Source organism: Dermacentor variabilis, chromosome 4 (genome assembly GCF_050947875.1).
Source record: "Dermacentor variabilis isolate Ectoservices chromosome 4, ASM5094787v1, whole genome shotgun sequence".
Taxonomy (NCBI): Eukaryota; Metazoa; Arthropoda; class Arachnida; order Ixodida; family Ixodidae; genus Dermacentor; species Dermacentor variabilis.
In genome coordinates, this window is record NC_134571.1 from 184,203,082 (window position 1) to 184,223,931 (window position 20,850).

Sequence of the window (20,850 nt, forward strand, 5' to 3'; positions counted from 1 at the left end):
TGCGCCTACAAAGAAGAAGGAAAAAAAACACTCCCCGTCGGGGAATGGAACCCCAGTCTCCCGCGTGACAGGCGGGGATACTGGCCACTATACTAACGAGGAGACATGCGAGGTGCCTGCTAAAGCAGTATATACACGATTTGAAAAAAAAAGATCGCAAAAGCGTTGACGCAAACTTGCGCACAAGTGGGAAAAAATAGAGACAGGTACTGTGGAGGAGTGTCGAATGCGCCGTCGCGTGAGCCTACAAAGAAGAAGGCAAAAAGAAGCACTCCCCGTCGGGGAATGGAACCCCGGTCTCCCGCGTGACAGGCGGGGATACTGGCCACTATACTAACGAGGAGACATGCGAGGTGCCTGCTAAAGCAGTATATACATGATTTGAAAAAAAAATCGCAAAAGCGTTGACGCAATCTTGCGCACAAGTGGGAAAAAATAGAGACAGGTACTGTGGAGGAGTGTCGAATGCGCCGTCGCGTGAGCCTACAAAGAAGAAGGAAAAAAAAAATACACTCCCCGTCGGGGAATCGAACCCCGGTCTCCCGCGTGACAGGCGGGGATACTGGCCACTATACTAACGAGGAGACATGCGAGGTGCCTGCTAAAGCAGTATATACACAATTTGAAAAAAAAAATCGCGAAAGCGTTGATGCAATCTTGCGCACAAGTGGGAAAAAATAGAGACAGGTACTGTGGAGTAGTGTCGAGTGCGCCGTCGCGTGCGCCTACAAAGAAGAAGGAAAAAAAAAACACTCCCCGTCGGGGAATGGAACCCCGGTCTCCCGCGTGACAGGCGGGGATACTGGCCCCTATACTAACGAGGAGACATGCGAGGTGCCTGCTAAAGCAGTATATACACGATTTGAAAAAAAAAAATCGCAAAGGCGTTGACGCAATCTTGCGCACAAGTGGGAAAAAATAGAGACAGGTACTGTGGAGGAGTGTCGAGTGCGCCGTCGCGTGCGCCTACAAAGAAGAAGGAAAAAAGAAGCACTCCCCGTCGGGGAATCGAACCCCGGTCTCCCGCGTGACAGGCGGGGATACTGGCCACTATACTAACGAGGAGACATGCGGGGGGGGGGGGGGGGGGGGTGCCAGCTAAAGCAGTATATACACGATTTGAAAAAAAAAATCGCAAAACCGTTGACGTAGTCTTGAGCACAAGTGGGAAAAAATAGAGACAGGTACTGTGGAGGAGTGTCGAGTGCGCCGTCGCGTGCGCCTACAAAGAAGAAGGAAAAAAGAAACACTCCCAGTCGGGGAATCGAACCCCGGTCTCCCGCGTGACAGGCGGGGATACTGGCCACTATACTAACGAGGAGACTTTTTTTTTTCTTTATTACCGGTTTGGCACTTCGAAACACAGAACTCTTAAATACAATTTTACAAGTACAATAAAAGACGCGTGAGCCTTTTCATGGCTGGAGTGTGAAGCTAAAATGGCTTCAGAGAAGCCAGCTTATCGAGCACAGGTATCCAATCCGGTGGGTTCCTGTGGATTTTGAGAACATCTCGTATGTACACACAGTTCTCACTGAAGTTTTGCATGGCCGATCTTGCGTTGACATCCGCATTTCTGACCGCCATCCTCGTTTTCCACACACTATGTAAACACAGTAACATGAACATGTCGCATGGCATTTCATCTGGATCTTCACATGGCAAGAATCGGATACCAAAGGGTGTTACTGACAAATCTTTCTGAAGTGTCCGTTTAAGGATGTCCCACAAGAAAAAAGCATCGTGACAGTCCAAAAAGATGTGTTCTATCGTTTCCTCCTTTCGACATATCAGGCAGTGTAATCCCCATGGGACGAAGATACCTTTGCTTTGAAGCCACGGTTTTACAGCGAGCGTGCCCGTGTGCAGTTGGAAGAAGAATTGTTTAGATGACGCTCTTACTGGCATTTTTCGAACTCGTTTTAATACGTCTCGTTCTGGTCCTAGTTGATAGATGGAGCGGTACAACGGTATTGGTAAAAACACATCAATTAGATCTTTGTACAATCGTTTACGTGCCACTGCGCTCAAATATTCTAAGGAAAACCGTGGCTTCAGTATTTGATATGCAGACACTATTTCGCGCCAAAAACTGCTCAGTGTTCCACGCGTATCTGCATTTGTTGAGACAATATAATCCGGGATATGATTACACAACCTCATGTGTATAACAGTACGCAAGAAAACATCTCTCTGGTCTCTCAGAAAGAAAAACCTCGAAACTATTTGTTTCAAAAATAAATGACACAGACCAAGCCCTCCGTGTCGCACCGAAAGGAACAAGTTTAACCGACTGGTGCGTTCCCAGGTAGAATTCCATATATAGGTGGCAAACACTCTGTGTAATTTTTGGACACAAGTTCTGCTCATACTGAACACTTGAAGTACGTAAAACACTTTTGCAACAAAAAACACATTACAGACTGTAGCGCGGGAAAACATAGAAAAGTTATGCCCTCCCCATTTTTCAGACTGATCCTTGAGCCTTTCTGTCTCTCCTGCCCAGTATTCTGCAGTATTTCCATAATGTTGGAGAGGAACCCCCAAGTATCTAGCAGGAATACTTGTCCATCTCATGTTTGCATACGCCTCCGGCTCTTGCCCCCAATTTCCATGCCAAATGCCCAGAGATTTATCCCAGCTAATGGCACTTCCGGTAGCACTACAGAATGATGTAGCTTCCTTAACAGCTTCTTTAATACTGTCTTTGTCTTTGCAGAATATAGCTATATCATCGGCATATGCCAGTATTTTTACTTCAGTAGCATAAAAGGAGTAACCATGCACCATTTTATTTATGCGAATTTTTAAACATAAGGGTTCCAAATAAAGTGCAAAAAGAAGAGACGAACAGGCACACCCTTGTTTTATACCTGACAGTACTGGAATGTTTTCACTTACGGTGTTGTTAATTATAAGGTTTACTGCACACTCTTCATACACCATCTTGATGCCCTCCTTGATAACGCTACCTACATTACAATGTTCTAGTAATAACTGTAGTATGTCATGATTAACTCTATCAAATGCTTTCTGAAGATCCAGTTGTATCATAGCTATGTTATCTTGAGTCATGTCACAGCATTCTAGGATAGTTCTAGCGGTGTGTATATTTGTGTAGATTGTCCTTCCTTTGATGCCACATGTCTGGTGAGGTAATACGAGGTGTGTGATAACGCTCTGCAATCTCTTGGCTCGCACCTTTGTAAATATTTTATAGTCTACATTCGTAAGACTTATAGGTCGATAGGCCTCAACATCCAACAATTTCCTGGGATCATCCGATTTTGGAATGTGTACTATATGACATTTTCTAAAAGATAAAGGTGCTCTTTTTTGTTCATAGCACTCATTTATCACGCGATGTAACGCTTGTGCCAGTTCTTCCTTGAAGCATTTGTAAATGGCAGCCCCTAGTCCATCAGGCCCAGGTGATTTGCCAGTGCTTAGTTCATCAATGGCCTGTTTTACTTCATTCAGACTAATTGGCCGTTCAAGCGTTTGTCTTACTTCATCGCCTAGCCTTGGCATGAGCGACAAAAATTCGTTTCGAAAGGCTTCTGTATCTTTTATTTTTGGGCTTAGCAGTTTTCGATAGCATTCAACAAACGCTTTCTCTATCAGTTCCTTGTCGCGCGTCACATCGTTTTTATATCTTATTTCTTTTATCTCTTTTTTTACTGCTTGCCTTTTTTCTTCCCCGAGTGCCCGCTTAGTAGGCGTTTCCCCTAGCCATAGTCTTTCAGCCCGTGCTCTGACAATCGCTCCACGATATTTCTTTTCATCTATCACTTCGAGCTTACTTTTAAGGTCACGTAGTTCCTTGCTAAAGTGTCCAGGGTTAGCACTCTCAACCGCAATCATATAATCTAACGTGCTCCTAAGTTCTTTCTCTTGTTGTTTTTCAATGCTGCGCCGCACGCAAGCTCGTTCAATCGCCGCAATCTTTACTTCATTTTTAAATTGCTCCCAAAGCGCTGTGAAATTGGAAGATTCAACCGAACATATTTCCTCTATCCTTTCCTTTACTTTTTTAACAAAAATTTCATCTTCCAACAGTGTATCATTTAATTTCCACAAGTTCCAACTAAACTTTGACGCTTTTGTCTTGGTTCCTAGTGTCGCTATCACCAAGCAGTGATCGCTAAATGTGACGTTCTTTACTTTGTATGTAGTAATGTGTGGTATCGCAATTGCCGGAACATATATGCGATCTAGTCTAGCATGACTTACACCTTGGTAGTGCGTATACTGTACGTGCTCGTCACCGTCAAAAATACAACCAACGTCGTCCAGTTCAAGCTCGTTTACAAGCGCGTTTAATAGTGTCGCACTTCTATCGCGGTAAGTCAATCTGTTGATTCTGTCTTGCGGCCTGCACACACAATTAAAATCTCCAAATAAAATTATGTTCCTTTCGTACGTCATGCATGTTCTCAGGTTATCTATGTATTCTACACGTTCGTTAATGTTATTCGGAGCATACACACATATTGCACGCCAAAGGAGGCCACAAATGCCAAAGTCGATGAATAGTAGCCTGCCATCATCACTGGACTCTACAGATTGCGCTACAATATCGGTGCATTTTCGAACGAGTATCATGCAACCCGCTGAAGTGCCTCTAGCATGAGACACACATGCATTATACCTATCCCTGAAAGGTTCGACCATTCTGTGCGTTTGCTCTTCGCTTTCTACTTTGGTTTCCTGCACTGCCATTATGTCAATGTCATTTTCCAACAAGAGACGGCTTAACTGGCACTGCCTCCTGCGGGCTGCCAAACCCCTCACATTCAACGTAGCTACACAACGGGGAAATGTCAGATTAACAGCCATTTTTTGGATTAGCAAACAGACGGAACGGTACTCACATCTGGACAGGCAGTGATAGCAAAAACCAGCACAGGTCACATTCTACTTGTCCGCTATGTAACGTCTTATACTGAGGACAGGCTGGCTGAACACACTTCGCGCCCCTAAGTCGGGGTCAATGTTGAAGCCGACCGCCTATCAGGCGGTATCTTCGGCTTCGGTTTGAGGCCCATTCGTCTCGTTATAGCGGTCTTCGGCGACGGCTCGCCGCTGCTCGATGGTTCGGGTGAGGCTTGAGATCCGTCAGTGGCCTCACGAGGCCTCTTTGCAGCTGCTTTAGCGGCTGCTGTCATTTCAACATCCTCAATGCCTTCGGTCTCGTCTTTCGCGGTAGTCACTGATGCGCTTACTAAAATCGCGTCCTTTCTCTCATTGACGTTTTGGTCGTTAGTCGGCTTCCCAACCAGCACGCTCTTTGCCTCGCCAGATTGGCTGTCGCCGGGCCCAGTGGAGTTTTCCTGAAGTGGAGACGCGTCAGAGGGTGTGCTGTCTGCCGCCGGTTCTTCGGTCGTTGCTCGGGATGCTGCATCGGCATCAGCATGGTCCATTATGTGTTCAGCCATCTCGTCGCCTTTAACTGGACTTGTTACCGCTGCATAGGATCGCACGCAGTCTTGTTCTTCGTGGCCGAATCGTCGGCAGAGTGCACAGCGTGGTATGCGACACTCGCGCCTGATATGTCCAGTTCCATTGCACCGGAGGCATAACGGGGGCCTTCCTGGTACATGCACGAGCGCTAAGTTTTCCGCGACGCGCACCTGATGAGGCAAGTCTTCAACTGTAATTCCAGGCTTTGGCAAGAGTGTCACCAAACGGGTGGTGGACCCTTTATCATTACATCCCTGTACCCGCCACTTTTCGCAGGCGATATCTGTAACCTTTCCGTAAGGGGCTAACGCTGCTCGAACCTCGTCGTCGTGAACGAAATGTAACAGCCAATAAAGCTTCAGTCTGATGCCTTGGTTGCAGGGATCATAAACGACACAGGGCTGGTCTTTCACGTTGAATGTTTCTGCCGCAAGCATCTTTTTCTTCGAAGCTTCATCACGGAAGGTCACCGTCCACACATGGTTCATTTGGAAGGCGCCAAGGGCCACCACTTCCGGCAGCAGTGCAAGACGCGCGAGCGCATCTCGAAAGTGCTCGACCCGATACGGCCTGCTTTTAACATCCGCGTGCAAAAATACTGTATACAAAACTGATGTACCTGAAGGCAGATGAGGCAAAACAACTTGATAATCCGGGTAAGGCTTATCCGTACACCTGGTGCCACGGCCGAGGGCCGCTGTATCCGCCCCTACGGAGCAAGGCATTCCGCGTCCGTTGACTGCGGTGGCCGGAAATGGAATCCTCCTATACTAACGAGGAGACATGCGTGGCGCCAGCTAAAGCACTATATACAGGATTTGAAAAAAAGAACTTGCAAAAGCGTTGACGCAATCTTGCGCACAAGTGGGAAAAAATAGAGACAGCTACTGTGGAGGAGTGTCGAGTGCGCCGTCGCGTGCGCCTACAAAGAAAAAGGAAAAAAGAAACACTCCCCGTCGGGGAATCGAACCCCGGTCTCCCGCGTGACAGGCGGGGATACTGGCCACTATACTAACGAGGAGACATGCGAGGTGCCAGCTAAAGCAGTATATACACGATTTGAAAAAAAAAATCGCGAAAGCGTTGACGCAATCTTGCGCACAAGTGGGAAAAAGTAGAGACAGCTACTGGGGAGGAGAGTCGAGTGCGCCGTCGCGTGCGCCTACAAAGAAGAAGGAAAAAAGAAGCACTCCCCGTCGGGGAATCGAACCCCGGTCTCCCGCGTGACAGGCGGGGATACTGGCCACTATACTAACGAGGAGACATGCGAGGTGCCAGCTAAAGCAGTATATACACGATTTGAAAAAAGGAAATTGCAAAAGCGTTGACGCAATCTTGCGCACAAGTGGGAAAAAATGGAGACAGCTACTGTGGAGGAGTGTCGAGTGCGCCGTCGCGTGCGCCTACAAAGAAGAAGGAAAAAAGAAACACTCCCCGTCGGGGAATCGAACCCCGGTCTCCCGCGTGACAGGCGGGGATACTGGCCACTATACTAACGAGGAGACATGCGTGGCGCCAGCTAAAGCAGTATATACACGATTTGAAAAAAAAATCGCAAAAGCGTTGACGCAATCTTGCGCACAAGTGGGAAAAAATGGAGACAGCTACTGTGGAGGAGTGTCCAGTGCGCCGTCGCGTGCGCCTACAAAGAAGAAGGAAAAAAGAAACACTCCCCGTCGGGGAATCGAACCCCGGTCTCCCGCGTGACAGGCGGGGATACTGGCCACTATACTAACGAGGAGACATGCGAGGTGCCAGCTAAAGCAGTATATACACGATTTGAAAAAAAGAAATTGCAAAAGCGTTGACGCAATCTTGCGCACAAGTGGGAAAAAATGGAGACAGCTACTGTGGAGGAGAGTCGAGTGCGCCGTCGCGTGCGCCTACAAAGAAGAAGGAAAAAAGAAACACTCCCCGTCGGGGAATCGAACCCCGGTCTCCCGCGTGACAGGCGGGGATACCGGCCACTATACTAACGAGGAGACATGCGAGGTGCCAGCTAAAGCAGTATATACACGATTTGAAAAAAAAATCGCAAAAGCGTTGACGCAATCTTGCGCACAAGTGGGAAAAAATGGAGACAGCTACTGTGGAGGAGTGTCCAGTGCGCCGTCGCGTGCGCCTACAAAGAAGAAGGAAAAAAGAAACACTCCCCGTCGGGGAATCGAACCCCGGTCTCCCGCGTGACAGGCGCGGATACTGGCCACTATACTAACGAGGAGACATGCGAGGTGCCAGCTAAAGCAGTATATACACGATTTGAAAAAAAGAAATTGCAAAAGCGCTGACGCAATCTTGCGCACAAGTGGGAAAAAATGGAGACAGCTACTGTGGAGGAGTGTCCAGTGCGCCGTCGCGTGCGCCTACAAAGAAGAAGGAAAAAAGAAACACTCCCCGTCGGGGAATCGAACCCCGGTCTCCCGCGTGACAGGCGGGGATACCGGCCACTATACTAACGAGGAGACATGCGAGGTGCCAGCTAAAGCAGTATATACACGATTTGAAAAAAAAAATCGCAAAAGCGTTGACGCAATCTTGCGCACAAGTGGGAAAAAATGGAGACAGCTACTGTGGAGGAGTGTCGAGTGCGCCGTCGCGTGCGCCTACAAAGAAGAAGGAAAAAAGAAACACTCCCCGTCGGGGAATCGAACCCCGGTCTTCCGCGTGACAGGCGGGGATACTGGCCACTATACTAACGAGGAGACATGCGAGGTGCCAGCTAAAGCAGTATATACACGATTTGAAAAAAAAAATCGCAGAAGCGTTGACGTAGTCTTGAGCACAAGTGGGAAAAAGTAGAGACAGCTACTGTGGAGGAGAGTCGAGTGCGCCGTCGCGTGAGCCTACAAAGAAGAAGGAAAAAAGAAACACTCCCAGTCGGGGAATCGAACCCCGGTCTCCCGCGTGACAGACGGGGATACTGGCCACTATACTAACGAGGAGACTTTTTTTTTCTTTATTACCGGTTTGGCACTTCGAAACACAGAACTCTTAAATACAATTTTACAAGTACAATAAAAGACGCGTGAGCCTTTTCATGGCTGGAGTGTGAAGCTAAAATGGCTTCAGAGAAGCCAGCTTATCGAGCACAGGTATCCAATCCGGTGGGTTCCTGTGGATTTTGAGAACATCTCGTATGTACACACAGTTCTCACTGAAGTTTTGCATGGCCGATCTTGCGTTGACATCCGCATTTCTGACCGCCATCCTCGTTTTCCACACACTATGTAAACACAGTAACATGAACATGTCGCATGGCATTTCATCTGGATCTTCACATGGCAAGAATCGGATACCAAAGGGTGTTACTGGCAAATCTTTCTGAAGTGTCCGTTTAAGGATGTCCCACAAGAAAAAAGCATCGTGACAGTCCAAAAAGATGTGTTCTATCGTTTCCTCCTTTCGACATATCAGGCAGTGTAATCCCCATGGGACAAAGATACCTTTGCTTTGAAGCCACGGTTTTACAGCAAGCGTGCCCGTGTGCAGTTGGAAGAAGAATTGTTTAGATGACGCTCTTACTGGCATTTTTCGAACTCGTTTTAATACGTCTCGTTCTGGTCCTAGTTGATAGATGGAGCGGTACAACGGTATTGGTAAAAACACATCAATTAGATCTTTGTACAATCGTTTACGTGCCACTGCGCTCAAATATTCTAAGGAAAACCGTGGCTTCAGTATTTGATATGCAGACACTATTTCGCGCCAAAAACTGCTCAGTGTTCCACGCGTATCTGCATTTGTTGAGACAATATAATCCGGGATATGATTACACAACCTCATGTGTATAACAGTACGCAAGAAAACATCTCTCTGGTCTCTCAGAAAGAAAAACCTTGAAACTATTTGTTTCAAAAATAAATGACACAGACCAAGCCCTCCGTGTCGCACCGAAAGGAACAAGTTTAACCGACTGGTGCGTTCCCAGGTAGAATTCCATATATAGGTGGCAAACACTCTGTGTAATTTTTGGACACAAGTTCTGCTCATACTGAACACTTGAAGTACGTAAAACACTTTTGCAACAAAAAACACATTACAGACTGTAGCGCGGGAAAACATAGAAAAGTTATGCCCTCCCCATTTTTCAGACTGATCCTTGAGCCTTTCTGTCTCTCCTGCCCAGTATTCTGCAGTATTTCCATAATGTTGGAGAGGAACCCCCAAGTATCTAGCAGGAATACTTGTCCATCTCATGTTTGCATACGCCTCCGGCTCTTGCCCCCAATTTCCATGCCAAATGCCCAGAGATTTATCCCAGCTAATGGCACTTCCGGTAGCACTACAGAATGATGTAGCTTCCTTAACAGCTTCTTTAATACTGTCTTTGTCTTTGCAGAATATAGCTATATCATCGGCATATGCCAGTATTTTTACTTCAGTAGCATAAAAGGAGTAACCATGCACCATTTTATTTATGCGAATTTTTAAACATAAGGGTTCCAAATAAAGTGCAAAAAGAAGAGACGAACAGGCACACCCTTGTTTTATACCTGACAGTACTGGAATGTTTTCACTTACGGTGTTGTTAATTATAAGGTTTACTGCACACTCTTCATACACCATCTTGATGCCCTCCTTGATAACGCTACCTACATTACAATGTTCTAGTAATAACTGTAGTATGTCATGATTAACTCTATCAAATGCTTTCTGAAGATCCAGTTGTATCATAGCTATGTTATCTTGAGTCATGTCACAGCATTCTAGGATAGTTCTAGCGGTGTGTATATTTGTGTAGATTGTCCTTCCTTTGATGCCACATGTCTGGTGAGGTAATACGAGGTGTGTGATAACGCTCTGCAATCTCTTGGCTCGCACCTTTGTAAATATTTTATAGTCTACATTCGTAAGACTTATAGGTCGATAGGCCTCAACATCCAACAATTTCCTGGGATCATCCGATTTTGGAATGTGTACTATATGACATTTTCTAAAAGATAAAGGTGCTCTTTTTTGTTCATAGCACTCATTTATCACGCGATGTAACGCTTGTGCCAGTTCTTCCTTGAAGCATTTGTAAATGGCAGCCCCTAGTCCATCAGGCCCAGGTGATTTGCCAGTGCTTAGTTCATCAATGGCCTGTTTTACTTCATTCAGACTAATTGGCCGTTCAAGCGTTTGTCTTACTTCATCGCCTAGCCTTGGCATGAGCGACAAAAATTCGTTTCGAAAGGCTTCTGTATCTTTTATTTTTGGGCTTAGCAGTTTTCGATAGCATTCAACAAACGCTTTCTCTATCAGTTCCTTGTCGCGCGTCACATCGTTTTTATATCTTATTTCTTTTATCTCTTTTTTTACTGCTTGCCTTTTTTCTTCCCCGAGTGCCCGCTTAGTAGGCGTTTCCCCTAGCCATAGTCTTTCAGCCCGTGCTCTGACAATCGCTCCACGATATTTCTTTTCATCTATCACTTCGAGCTTACTTTTAAGGTCACGTAGTTCCTTGCTAAAGTGTCCAGGGTTAGCACTCTCAACCGCAATCATATAATCTAACGTGCTCCTAAGTTCTTTCTCTTGTTGTTTTTCAATGCTGCGCCGCACGCAAGCTCGTTCAATCGCCGCAATCTTTACTTCATTTTTAAATTGCTCCCAAAGCGCTGTGAAATTGGAAGATTCAACCGAACATATTTCCTCTATCCTTTCCTTTACTTTTTTAACAAAAATTTCATCTTCCAACAGTGTATCATTTAATTTCCACAAGTTCCAACTAAACTTTGACGCTTTTGTCTTGGTTCCTAGTGTCGCTATCACCAAGCAGTGATCGCTAAATGTGACGTTCTTTACTTTGTATGTAGTAATGTGTGGTATCGCAATTGCCGGAACATATATGCGATCTAGTCTAGCATGACTTACACCTTGGTAGTGCGTATACTGTACGTGCTCGTCACCGTCAAAAATACAACCAACGTCGTCCAGTTCAAGCTCGTTTACAAGCGCGTTTAATAGTGTCGCACTTCTATCGCGGTAAGTCAATCTGTTGATTCTGTCTTGCGGCCTGCACACACAATTAAAGTCTCCAAATAAAATTATGTTCCTTTCGTACGTCATGCATGTTCTCAGGTTATCTATGTATTCTACACGTTCGTTAATGTTATTCGGAGCATACACACATATTGCACGCCAAAGGAGGCCACAAATGCCAAAGTCGATGAATAGTAGCCTGCCATCATCACTGGACTCTACAGATTGCGCTACAATATCGGTGCATTTTCGAACGAGTATCATGCAACCCGCTGAAGTGCCTCTAGCATGAGACACACATACATTATACCTATCCCTGAAAGGTTCGACCATTCTGTGCGTTTGCTCTTTGCTTTCTACTTTGGTTTCCTGCACTGCCATTATGTCAATGTCATTTTCCAACAAGAGACGGCTTAACTGGCACTGCCTCCTGCGGGATGCCAAACCCCTCACATTCAACGTAGCTACACAACGGGGAAATGTCAGATTAACAGCCATTTTTTGGATTAGCAAACAGACGGAACGGTACTCACATCTGGACAGGCAGTGATAGCAAAAACCAGCACAGGTCACATTCTACTTGTCCGCTATGTAACGTCTTATACTGAGGACAGGCTGGCTGAACACACTTCGCGCCCCTAAGTCGGGGTCAATGTTGAAGCCGACCGCCTATCAGGCGGTATCTTCGGCTTCGGTTTGAGGCCCATTCGTCTCGTTATAGCGGTCTTCGGCGACGGCTCGCCGCTGCTCGATGGTTCGGGTGAGGCTTGAGATCCGTCAGTGGCCTCACGAGGCCTCTTTGCAGCTGCTTTAGCGGCTGCTGTCATTTCAACATCCTCAATGCCTTCGGTCTCGTCTTTCGCGGTAGTCACTGATGTGCTTACTAAAATCGCGTCCTTTCTCTCATTGACGTTTTGGTCGTTAGTCGGCTTCCCAACCAGCACGCTCTTTGCCTCGCCAGATTGGCTGTCGCCGGGCCCAGTGGAGTTTTCCTGAAGTGGAGACGCGTCAGAGGGTGTGCTGTCTGCCGCCGGTTCTTCGGTCGTTGCTCGGGATGCTGCATCGGCATCAGCATGGTCCATTATGTGTTCAGCCATCTCGTCGCCTTTAACTGGACTTGTTACCGCTGCATAGGATCGCACGCAGTCTTGTTCTTCGTGGCCGAATCGTCGGCAGAGTGCACAGCGTGGTATGCGACACTCGCGCCTGATATGTCCAGTTCCATTGCACCGGAGGCATAACGGGGGCCTTCCTGGTACATGCACGAGCGCTAAGTTTTCCGCGACGCGCACCTGATGAGGCAAGTCTTCAACTGTAATTCCAGGCTTTGGCAAGAGTGTCACCAAACGGGTGGTGGACCCTTTATCATTACATCCCTGTACCCGCCACTTTTCGCGGGCGATATCTGTAACCTTTCCGTAAGGGGCTAACGCTGCTCGAACCTCGTCGTCGTGAACGAAATGTAACAGCCAATAAAGCTTCAGTCTGATGCCTTGGTTGCAGGGATCATAAACGACACAGGGCTGGTCTTTCACGTTGAATGTTTCTGCCGCAAGCATCTTTTTCTTCGAAGCTTCATCACGGAAGGTCACCGCCCACACATGGTTCATTTGGAAGGCGCCAAGGGCCACCACTTCCGGCAGCAGTGCAAGACGCGCGAGGGCATCTCGAAAGTGCTCGACCCGATACGGCCTGGTTTTAACATCCGCGTGCAAAAATACTGTATACAAAACTGATGTACCTGAAGGCAGATGAGGCAAAACAACTTGATAATCCGGGTAAGGCTTATCCGTACACCTGGTGCCACGGCCGAGGGCCGCTGTATCCGCCCCTACGGAGCAAGGCATTCCGCGTCCGTTCACTGCGGTGGCCGGAAATGGAATCCTCCTATACTAACGAGGAGACATGCGTGGCGCCAGCTAAAGCACTATATACAGGATTTGAAAAAAAGAAATTGCAAAAGCGTTGACGCAATCTTGCGCACAAGTGGGAAAAAATAGAGACAGCTACTGTGGAGGAGTGTCGAGTGCGCCGTCGCGTGCGCCTACAAAGAAAAAGGAAAAAAGAAACACTCCCCGTCGGGGAATCGAACCCCGGTCTCCCGCGTGACAGGCGGGGATACTGGCCACTATACTAACGAGGAGACATGCGAGGTGCCAGCTAAAGCAGTATATACACGATTTGAAAAAAGGAAATTGCAAAAGCGTTGACGCAATCTTGCGCACAAGTGGGAAAAAATGGAGACAGCTACTGTGGAGGAGTGTCGAGTGCGCCGTCGCGTGCGCCTACAAAGAAGAAGGAAAAAAGAAACACTCCCCGTCGGGGAATCGAACCCCGGTCTCCCGCGTGACAGGCGGGGATACTGGCCACTATACTAACGAGGAGACATGCGTGGCGCCAGCTAATGCAGTATATACACGATTTGAAAAAAAAATCGCAAAAGCGTTGACGCAATCTTGCGCACAAGTGGGAAAAAATGGAGACAGCTACTGTGGAGGAGTGTCGAGTGCGCCGTCGCGTGCGCCTACAAAGAAGAAGGAAAAAAGAAACACTCCCCGTCGGGGAATCGAACCCCGGTCTCCCGCGTGACAGGCGGGGATACTGGCCACTATACTAACGAGGAGACATGCGAGGTGCCAGCTAAAGCAGTATATACACGATTTGAAAAAAGGAAATTGCAAAAGCGTTGACGCAATCTTGCGCACAAGTGGGAAAAAATGGAGACAGCTACTGTGGAGGAGTGTCCAGTGCGCCGTCGCGTGCGCCTACAAAGAAGAAGGAAAAAAGAAACACTCCCCGTCGGGGAATCGAACCCCGGTCTCCCGCGTGACAGGCGGGGATACTGGCCACTATAATAACGAGGAGACATGCGAGGTGCCAGCTAAAGCAGTATATACACGATTTGAAAAAAAGAAATTGCAAAAGCGTTGACGCAATCTTGCGCACAAGTGGGAAAAAATAGAGACAGCTACTGTGGAGGAGAGTCGAGTGCGCCGTCGCGTGCGCCTACAAAGAAGAAGGAAAAAAGAAACACTCCCCGTCGGGGAATCGAACCCCGGTCTCCCGCGTGACAAGCGGGGATACTGGCCACTATTCTAACGAGGAGACAAGCGAGGTGCCAGCTAAAGCAGTATATACACGATTTGAAAAAAAGAAATTGCAAAAGCGTTGACGCAATCTTGCGCACAAGTGGGAAAAATGGAGACAGCTACTGTGGAGGAGTGTCGAGTGCGCCGTCGCGTGCGCCTACAAAGAAGAAGGAAAAAAGAAGCACTCCCCATCGGGGAATCGAACCCCGGTCTCCCGCGTGACAGGCGGGGATACTGGCCACTATACTAACGAGGAGACATGCGAGGTGCCAGCTAAAGCAGTATATACACGATTTGAAAAAAAGAAATTGCAAAAGCGTTGACGCAATCTTGCGCACAAGTGGGAAAAAATAGAGACAGCTACTGTGGAGGAGAGTCGAGTGCGCCGTCGCTTGCGCCTACAAAGAAGAAGGAAAAAAGAAACACTCCCCGTCGGGGAATCGAACCCCGGTCTCCCGCGTGACAGGCGGGGATACTGGCCACTATACTAACGAGGAGACATGCGTGGCGCCAGCTAAAGCAGTATATACACGATTTGAAAAAAAAATCGCAAAAGCGTTGACGCAATCTTGCGCACAAGTGGGAAAAAATGGAGACAGCTACTGTGGAGGAGTGTCGAGTGCGCCGTCGCGTGCGCCTACAAAGAAGAAGGAAAAAAGAAACACTCCCCGTCGGGGAATCGAACCCCGGTCTCCCGCGTGACAGGCGGGGATACTGGCCACTATTCTAACGAGGAGACAAGCGAGGTGCCAGCTAAAGCAGTATATACACGATTTGAAAAAAAGAAATTGCAAAAGCGTTGACGCAATCTTGCGCACAAGTGGGAAAAAATAGAGACAGCTACTGTGGAGGAGAGTCGAGTGCGCCGTCGCTTGCGCCTACAAAGAAGAAGGAAAAAAGAAACACTCCCCGTCGGGGAATCGAACCCCGGTCTCCCGCGTGACAGGCGGGGATACTGGCCACTATACTAACGAGGAGACATGCGTGGCGCCAGCTAAAGCAGTATATACACGATTTGAAAAAAAAATCGCAAAAGCGTTGACGCAATCTTGCGCACAAGTGGGAAAAAATGGAGACAGCTACTGTGGAGGAGTGTCGAGTGCGCCGTCGCGTGCGCCTACAAAGAAGAAGGAAAAAAGAAGCACTCCCCATCGGGGAATCGAACCCCGGTCTCCCGCGTGACAGGCGGGGATACTGGCCACTATACTAACGAGGAGACATGCGAGGTGCCAGCTAAAGCAGTATATACACGATTTGAAAAAAAGAAATTGCAAAAGCGTTGACGCAATCTTGCGCACAAGTGGGAAAAAATAGAGACAGCTACTGTGGAGGAGAGTCGAGTGCGCCGTCGCTTGCGCCTACAAAGAAGAAGGAAAAAAGAAACACTCCCCGTCGGGGAATCGAACCCCGGTCTCCCGCGTGACAGGCGGGGATCCTGGCCACTATACTAACGAGGAGACATGCGAGGTGCCAGCTAAAGCAGTATATACACGATTTGAAAAAAAGAAATTGCAAAAGCGTTGACGCAATCTTGCGCACAAGTGGGAAAAATGGAGACAGCTACTGTGGAGGAGTGTCGAGTGCGCCGTCGCGTGCGCCTACAAAGAAGAAGGAAAAAAGAAGCACTCCCCATCGGGGAATCGAACCCCGGTCTCCCGCGTGACAGGCGGGGATACTGGCCACTATACTAACGAGGAGACATGCGAGGTGCCAGCTAAAGCAGTATATACACGATTTGAAAAAAAGAAATTGCAAAAGCGTTGACGCAATCTTGCGCACAAGTGGGAAAAAATAGAGACAGCTACTGTGGAGGAGAGTCGAGTGCGCCGTCGCTTGCGCCTACAAAGAAGAAGGAAAAAAGAAACACTCCCCGTCGGGGAATCGAACCCCGGTCTCCCGCGTGACAGGCGGGGATACTGGCCACTATACTAACGAGGAGACATGCGTGGCGCCAGCTAAAGCAGTATATACACGATTTGAAAAAAAAATCGCAAAAGCGTTGACGCAATCTTGCGCACAAGTGGGAAAAAATGGAGACAGCTACTGTGGAGGAGTGTCGAGTGCGCCGTCGCGTGCGCCTACAAAGAAGAAGGAAAAAAGAAGCACTCCCCGTCGGGGAATCGAACCCCGGTCTCCCGCGTGACAGGCGGGGATACTGGCCACTATACTAACGAGGAGACATGTGAGGTGCCAGCTAAAGCAGTATATACACGATTTGAAAAAAAAAATCGCAAAAGCGTTGACGCAATCTTGCGCACAAGTGGGAAAAAATGGAGACAGCTACTGTGGAGGAGTGTCGAGTGCGCCGTCGCGTGCGCCTACAAAGAAGAAGGAAAAGAGAGAACACTCCCCGTCGGGGAATCGAACCCCGGTCTCCCGCGTGACAGGCGGGGATACTGGCCACTATACTAACGAGGAGACATGTGAGGTGCCAGCTAAAGCAGTATATACACGATTTGAAAAAAAAAATCGCAGAAGCGTTGACGTAGTCTTGAGCACAAGTGGGAAAAAATAGAGACAGGTACTGTGGAGGAGTGTCGAGTGCGCCGTCGCGTGCGCCTACAAAGAAGAAGGAAAAAAGAAACACTCCCAGTCGGGGAATCGAACCCCGGTCTCCCGCGTGACAGGCGGGGATACTGGCCACTATACTAACGAGGAGACTTCTTTTTTCTTTATTACCGGTTTGGCACTTCGAAACACAGAACTCTTAAATACAATTTTACAAGTACAATAAAAGACGCGTGAGCCTTTTCATGGCTGGAGTGTGAAGCTAAAATGGCTTCAGAGAAGCCAGCTTATCGAGCACAGGTATCCAATCCGGTGGGTTCCTCTGGATTTTGAGAACATCTCGTATGTACACACAGTTCTCACTGAAGTTTTGCATGGCCGATCTTGCGTTGACATCCGCATTTCTGACTGCCATCCTCGTTTTCCACACACTATGCAAACACAGTAACATGAACATGTCGCATGGCATTTCATCTGGATCTTCACATGGCAAGAATCGGATACCAAAGGGTGTTACTGGCAAATCTTTCTGAAGTGTCCGTTTAAGGATGTCCCATAAGAAAAAAGCATCGTGACAGTCCAAAAAGATGTGTTCTATCGTTTCCTCCTTTCGACATATCAGGCAGTGTAATCCCCATGGGACAAAGATACCTTTGCTTTGAAGCCACGGTTTTACAGCAAGCGTGCCCGTGTGCAGTTGGAAGAAGAATTGTTTAGATGACGCTCTTACTGGCATTTTTCGAACTCGTTTTAATACGTCTCGTTCTGGTCCTAGTTGATAGATGGAGCGGTACAACGGTATTGGTAAAAACACATCAATTAGATCTTTGTACAATCGTTTACGTGCCACTGCGCTCAAATATTCTAAGGAAAACCGTGGCTTCAGTATTTGATATGCAGACACTATTTCGCGCCAAAAACTGCTCAGTGTTCCACGCGTATCTGCATTTGTTGAGACAATATAATCCGGGATATGATTACTCAACCTCATGTGTATAACAGTACGCAAGAAAACATCTCTCTGGTCTCTCAGAAAGAAAAACCTTGAAACTATTTGTTTCAAAAATAAATGACACAGACCAAGCCCTCCGTGTCGCACCGAAAGGAACAAGTTTAACCGACTGGTGCGTTCCCAGGTAGAATTCCATATATAGGTGGCAAACACTCTGTGTAATTTTTGGACACAAGTTCTGCTCATACTGAACACTTGAAGTACGTAAAACACTTTTGCAACAAAAAACACATTACAGACTGTAGCGCGGGAAAACATAGAAAAGTTATGCCCTCCCCATTTTTCAGACTGATCCTTGAGCCTTTCTGTCTCTCCTGCCCAGTATTCTGCAGTATTTCCATAATGTTGGAGAGGAACCCCCAAGTATCTAGCAGGAATACTTGTCCATCTCATGTTTGCATACGCCTCCGGCTCTTGCCCCCAATTTCCATGCCAAATGCCCAGAGATTTATCCCAGCTAATGGCACTTCCGGTAGCACTACAGAATGATGTAGCTTCCTTAACAGCTTCTTTAATACTGTCTTTGTCTTTGCAGAATATAGCTATATCATCGGCATATGCCAGTATTTTTACTTCAGTAGCATAAAAGGAGTAACCATGCACCATTTTATTTATGCGAATTTTTAAACATAAGGGTTCCAAATAAAGTGCAAAAAGAAGAGACGAACAGGCACACCCTTGTTTTATACCTGACAGTACTGGAATGTTTTCACTTACGGTGTTGTTAATTATAAGGTTTACTGCACACTCTTCATACACCATCTTGATGCCCTCCTTGATAACGCTACCTACATTACAATGTTCTAGTAATAACTGTAGTATGTCATGATTAACTCTATCAAATGCTTTCTGAAGATCCAGTTGTATCATAGCTATGTTATCTTGAGTCATGTCACAGCATTCTAGGATAGTTCTAGCGGTGTGTATATTTGTGTAGATTGTCCTTCCTTTGATGCCACATGTCTGGTGAGGTAATACGAGGTGTGTGATAACGCTCTGCAATCTCTTGGCTCGCACCTTTGTAAATATTTTATAGTCTACATTCGTAAGACTTATAGGTCGATAGGCCTCAACATCCAACAATTTCCTGGGATCATCCGATTTTGGAATGTGTACTATATGACATTTTCTAAAAGATAAAGGTGCTCTTTTTTGTTCATAGCACTCATTTATCACGCGATGTAACGCTTGTGCCAGTTCTTCCTTGAAGCATTTGTAAATGGCAGCCCCTAGTCCATCAGGCCCAGGTGATTTGCCAGTGCTTAGTTCATCAATGGCCTGTTTTACTTCATTCAGACTAATTGGCCGTTCAAGCGTTTGTCTTACTTCATCGCCTAGCCTTGGCATGAGCGACAAAAATTCGTTTCGAAAGGCTTCTGTATCTTTTATTTTTGGGCTTAGCAGTTTTCGATAGCATTCAACAAACGCTTTCTCTATCAGTTCCTTGTCGCGCGTCACATCGTTTTTATATCTTATTTCTTTTATCTCTTTTTTTACTGCTTGCCTTTTTTCTTCCCCGAGTGCCCGCTTAGTAGGCGTTTCCCCTAGCCATAGTCTTTCAGCCCGTGCTCTGACAATCGCTCCACGATATTTCTTTTCATCTATCACTTCGAGCTTACTTTTAAGGTCACGTAGTTCCTTGCTAAAGTGTCCAGGGTTAGCACTCTCAACCGCAATCATATAATCTAACGTGCTCCTAAGTTCTTTCTCTTGTTGTTTTTCAATGCTGCGCCGCACGCAAGCTCGTTCAATCGCCGCAATCTTTACTTCATTTTTAAATTGCTCCCAAAGCGCTGTGAAATTGGAAGATTCAACCGAACATATTTCCTCTATCCTTTCCTTTACTTTTTTAACAAAAATTTCATCTTCCAACAGTGTATCATTTAATTTCCACAAGTTCCAACTAAACTTTGACGCTTTTGTCTTGGTTCCTAGTGTCGCTATCACCAAGCAGTGATCGCTAAATGTGACGTTCTTTACTTTGTATGTAGTAATGTGTGGTATCGCAATTGCCGGAACATATATGCGATCTAGTCTAGCATGACTTACACCTTGGTAGTGCGTATACTGTACGTGCTCGTCACCGTCAAAAATACAACCAACGTCGTCCAGTTCAAGCTCGTTTCCAAGCGCGTTTAATAGTGTCGCACTTCTATCGCGGTAAGTCAATCTGTTGATTCTGTCTTGCGGCCTGCACACACAATTAAAATCTCCAAATAAAATTATGTTCCTTTCGTACGTCATGCATGTTCTCAGGTTATCTATGTATTCTACACGTTCGTTAATGTTATTCGGAGCATACACACATATTGCACGCCAAAGGAGGCCACAAATGCCAAAGTCGATGAATAGTAGCCTGCCATCATCACTGGACTCTACAGATTGCGCTACAATATCGGTGCATTTTCGAACGAGTATCATGCAACCCGCTGAAGTGCCTCTAGCATGAGACACACATGCATTATACCTATCCCTGAAAGGTTCGACCATTCTGTGCGTTTGCTCTTCGCTTTCTACTTTGGTTTCCTGCACTGCCATTATGTCAATGTCATTTTCCAACAAGAGACGGCTTAACTGGCACTGCCTCCTGCGGGCTGCCAAACCCCTCACATTCAACGTAGCTACACAACGGGGAAATGTCAGATTAACAGCCATTTTTTGGATTAGCAAACAGACGGAACGGTACTCACATCTGGACAGGCAGTGATAGCAAAAACCAGCACAGGTCACATTCTACTTGTCCGCTATGTAACGTCTTATACTGAGGACAGGCTGGCTGAACACACTTCGCGCCCCTAAGTCGGGGTCAATGTTGAA

The 20,850-nt window shown here is 46.9% G+C and overlaps 19 non-coding genes across 19 annotated transcripts; all 19 read right to left on the bottom strand.

Moving 5' to 3' along the window:
* Positions 1-512: 512 nt before the first annotated feature.
* TRNAD-GUC (transfer RNA aspartic acid (anticodon GUC)) lies at positions 513-584 on the bottom strand. The gene has a single exon. It is a non-coding gene; the product is annotated as a tRNA-Asp (tRNA).
* Positions 585-993: 409 nt separating this feature from the next.
* Positions 994-1,065, bottom strand: TRNAD-GUC (transfer RNA aspartic acid (anticodon GUC)). The gene has a single exon. It is a non-coding gene; the product is annotated as a tRNA-Asp (tRNA).
* A 5,347-nt stretch (positions 1,066-6,412) lies between these two features.
* Positions 6,413-6,484, bottom strand: TRNAD-GUC (transfer RNA aspartic acid (anticodon GUC)). The gene has a single exon. It is a non-coding gene; the product is annotated as a tRNA-Asp (tRNA).
* A 168-nt stretch (positions 6,485-6,652) lies between these two features.
* On the bottom strand, positions 6,653-6,724 carry TRNAD-GUC (transfer RNA aspartic acid (anticodon GUC)). The gene has a single exon. It is a non-coding gene; the product is annotated as a tRNA-Asp (tRNA).
* A 169-nt stretch (positions 6,725-6,893) lies between these two features.
* TRNAD-GUC (transfer RNA aspartic acid (anticodon GUC)) lies at positions 6,894-6,965 on the bottom strand. The gene has a single exon. It is a non-coding gene; the product is annotated as a tRNA-Asp (tRNA).
* A 167-nt stretch (positions 6,966-7,132) lies between these two features.
* On the bottom strand, positions 7,133-7,204 carry TRNAD-GUC (transfer RNA aspartic acid (anticodon GUC)). The gene has a single exon. It is a non-coding gene; the product is annotated as a tRNA-Asp (tRNA).
* Positions 7,205-8,093: 889 nt separating this feature from the next.
* On the bottom strand, positions 8,094-8,165 carry TRNAD-GUC (transfer RNA aspartic acid (anticodon GUC)). The gene has a single exon. It is a non-coding gene; the product is annotated as a tRNA-Asp (tRNA).
* A 5,330-nt stretch (positions 8,166-13,495) lies between these two features.
* On the bottom strand, positions 13,496-13,567 carry TRNAD-GUC (transfer RNA aspartic acid (anticodon GUC)). Its single transcript has one exon. It is a non-coding gene; the product is annotated as a tRNA-Asp (tRNA).
* Positions 13,568-13,736: 169 nt separating this feature from the next.
* On the bottom strand, positions 13,737-13,808 carry TRNAD-GUC (transfer RNA aspartic acid (anticodon GUC)). The gene has a single exon. It is a non-coding gene; the product is annotated as a tRNA-Asp (tRNA).
* Positions 13,809-13,975: 167 nt separating this feature from the next.
* TRNAD-GUC (transfer RNA aspartic acid (anticodon GUC)) lies at positions 13,976-14,047 on the bottom strand. The gene has a single exon. It is a non-coding gene; the product is annotated as a tRNA-Asp (tRNA).
* A 650-nt stretch (positions 14,048-14,697) lies between these two features.
* On the bottom strand, positions 14,698-14,769 carry TRNAD-GUC (transfer RNA aspartic acid (anticodon GUC)). Its single transcript has one exon. It is a non-coding gene; the product is annotated as a tRNA-Asp (tRNA).
* Positions 14,770-14,938: 169 nt separating this feature from the next.
* TRNAD-GUC (transfer RNA aspartic acid (anticodon GUC)) lies at positions 14,939-15,010 on the bottom strand. The gene has a single exon. It is a non-coding gene; the product is annotated as a tRNA-Asp (tRNA).
* A 408-nt stretch (positions 15,011-15,418) lies between these two features.
* On the bottom strand, positions 15,419-15,490 carry TRNAD-GUC (transfer RNA aspartic acid (anticodon GUC)). Its single transcript has one exon. It is a non-coding gene; the product is annotated as a tRNA-Asp (tRNA).
* A 167-nt stretch (positions 15,491-15,657) lies between these two features.
* Positions 15,658-15,729, bottom strand: TRNAD-GUC (transfer RNA aspartic acid (anticodon GUC)). The gene has a single exon. It is a non-coding gene; the product is annotated as a tRNA-Asp (tRNA).
* A 169-nt stretch (positions 15,730-15,898) lies between these two features.
* TRNAD-GUC (transfer RNA aspartic acid (anticodon GUC)) lies at positions 15,899-15,970 on the bottom strand. Its single transcript has one exon. It is a non-coding gene; the product is annotated as a tRNA-Asp (tRNA).
* A 168-nt stretch (positions 15,971-16,138) lies between these two features.
* TRNAD-GUC (transfer RNA aspartic acid (anticodon GUC)) lies at positions 16,139-16,210 on the bottom strand. The gene has a single exon. It is a non-coding gene; the product is annotated as a tRNA-Asp (tRNA).
* Positions 16,211-16,379: 169 nt separating this feature from the next.
* Positions 16,380-16,451, bottom strand: TRNAD-GUC (transfer RNA aspartic acid (anticodon GUC)). Its single transcript has one exon. It is a non-coding gene; the product is annotated as a tRNA-Asp (tRNA).
* A 167-nt stretch (positions 16,452-16,618) lies between these two features.
* On the bottom strand, positions 16,619-16,690 carry TRNAD-GUC (transfer RNA aspartic acid (anticodon GUC)). Its single transcript has one exon. It is a non-coding gene; the product is annotated as a tRNA-Asp (tRNA).
* Positions 16,691-16,859: 169 nt separating this feature from the next.
* On the bottom strand, positions 16,860-16,931 carry TRNAD-GUC (transfer RNA aspartic acid (anticodon GUC)). Its single transcript has one exon. It is a non-coding gene; the product is annotated as a tRNA-Asp (tRNA).
* Between the last annotated feature and the right edge of the window lie 3,919 nt (positions 16,932-20,850).